Source organism: Euphorbia lathyris, chromosome 8, assembly GCF_963576675.1.
Source record: "Euphorbia lathyris chromosome 8, ddEupLath1.1, whole genome shotgun sequence".
Taxonomy (NCBI): Eukaryota; Viridiplantae; Streptophyta; class Magnoliopsida; order Malpighiales; family Euphorbiaceae; genus Euphorbia; species Euphorbia lathyris.
Window position 1 is genome coordinate 81,189,786 of NC_088917.1, and position 2,235 is coordinate 81,192,020.

The 2,235-nt window shown below is 31.0% G+C and overlaps 1 long non-coding RNA gene across 1 annotated transcript; it reads left to right on the forward strand.

Moving 5' to 3' along the window:
* The first annotated feature begins 487 nt into the window (after positions 1–487).
* Positions 488–1,871, forward strand: LOC136203364 (uncharacterized). The gene is made up of 3 exons (XR_010674803.1): positions 488–904; positions 992–1,257; positions 1,373–1,871. It is a non-coding gene; the product is annotated as an uncharacterized lncRNA (long non-coding RNA).
* The last annotated feature ends 364 nt before the right edge of the window (positions 1,872–2,235 follow it).

Genomic DNA, 2,235 nt, shown 5'->3' on the forward strand with positions numbered 1-2,235 from the left:
GTGGGGTTGTTGGCTTGTTTTTCTTTTCTTTTCCTACAAAAAAAAAAGGAACAATTCTAGAAAGTAAGCATAGCCTTTACCTCCAATTATATATATATTACACAAAAAAAAAATTAGTTTGATATTTATACTACTAGATTTCTCTAGAAAGCCTAGTGTTTGTAAAAATGACTTTGATATCAATCATATATAATATATAAAAAAAAAAACTGTTTGGCCGACATTTGGACATAGTTATGTCTAGGCTCCATGCTCACCACCCTCATCCACTTTTAATAATAATAAAAAAAAATCATAACTTCCATATTCAAACAAATCCGATTTTATTTAAAATAATAGGAATACATCTCGAATAAAATTTATAACAAGTTGAAATCATTCATTAACTCCATTTAGTCATAATTTTAATAAAATTCAGCATTTTTACCGATTTATATCAAAATACGATAAATTAGTTTTAATAGTACCATTTTTCCTTCATGAATTATTTTCGAGATGATACCATATATTGTTAATAATTTACGAATTGTTCAAACTTTGATTAAAATTTATTAAAAACATAAAAATTAGTCTGTTATGATGAAACGTGAATTAGTTTACTCATACATAACAAGGTTGGTTGTTGCAATCTTTTTTTTTTTTTTCAATTTTATGAAACGTGAAAATGTGAATAATTGTTAACCCATATTTATCTATGTATTCTGTTATGATGCTGGAATTTGCTAGTTTCATCATTACCAACACGAGCACAAATCGAAATCAGTTGGTTCTTTTCATGATCTGGTTCAACAACACCAAAACCGGACTATGAATCACTTCTTGAAGAATCAATGTCACTGTCTCCTCTCCTTAAGCCCAACAGTTGCTTGAAATCCATTTCCTCTCTTTTCAAGATCTGTATCAGGTAATTTAGCTCTTAAATTCGATGTCCATGTCCATTTTGTTTCCATTTCCGGGTGTCCCTTCCCATTTTCAATTTGTCCTGAAACAGCAGGAACAATGTTTACCAACAGGAGCACAAATCAAAATCAGTTGGTGCTTTTCAACAACACCAAAACCCGACTATGAATCACTTCTTGAAGAATCAATGTCACTGTCTCCTCTTCTTAAATCCAACCGTTGCTTGAAATCCATTTCCTCTCTTTTCATGATCTGTATGAGTTTGATGATGATTGGTTTTTGTGTATTTGGATTGAAAGCCAATGAGAGATAGAAGAGCGATTGAAGCTTTGGGGTGTTGATGCAACTAAATCATAGGTAAAATTTTGAAATTTAAGCAAAAATATATTGCAATCTATGTAGATATGGTTACAACTGAAAATAGTTTGGAACTTACAACAGTTAATATAATTGCAAAGTATTTTTATGACAGGTTTAATCTGAAATTAGACAAAGCAGTAATAATTGCAGCTAGTTTTGGATTGGCGAATATCTTATCTATACTGAGTGGAGGATCTATCTCGGACATGATCGAAAAAGAGTATGGGATGAGAGGTAGACTTTGAGGTGTATGGATAGTTCAGACATTAGATGGTGTTTTCTGCATAATTCTGGGAAGAATATCTTGCTTAAGTGGTTCAGTTGTAACCATAATTATCTTCTATGTTCTCTGCCGAGCTGCTTGTGGACTCACATTTGTTGTGGTTTCTATTGTTGTGAATCAGATTTAGTTGGGTTTGGTCAACTATTAATGTTTGCTCTGCTGATAGACAACGGTTAATTTTCTTTCTAAAAATAGTTATTTTTCATTCTTACCAAAATTTTAAAATAAAAAAATTAAAAGGTAGAGAAATGGAATAATTGATTTTAACTTTTATGAAACGTATTATTTGCTATTTTAGGGAGTGTTTTAAAGAGTTAGCGGTCTCATAAATCAGGTGCAATCAAATCAACTCATAATCGTAAGTATATTTAGTTTTTCTGTATGTAGCTAACACAATTGATATTCTTCAAAGGATCAAAATACTCAAAAGAAACAGAGATAACACTTATGATAATAATGATGATATATTGCACAATTCCTATATGTCTTATACATTTCCTACAATGTGGTGGAATGTTTTTTTAAACCATCAAATGTTTCTACAGATGAGGGCTATTACATGTCTGAATGGAGATCAAATAAGAAAGAACAAGGCTATTACAGAAGAAGGCTATTACATTCGAAAGCATATAAAGAACAACATCAAATTTGTTATGTTCTTTAGCTCCCGAGATCGTGCACTGTTGGACAAC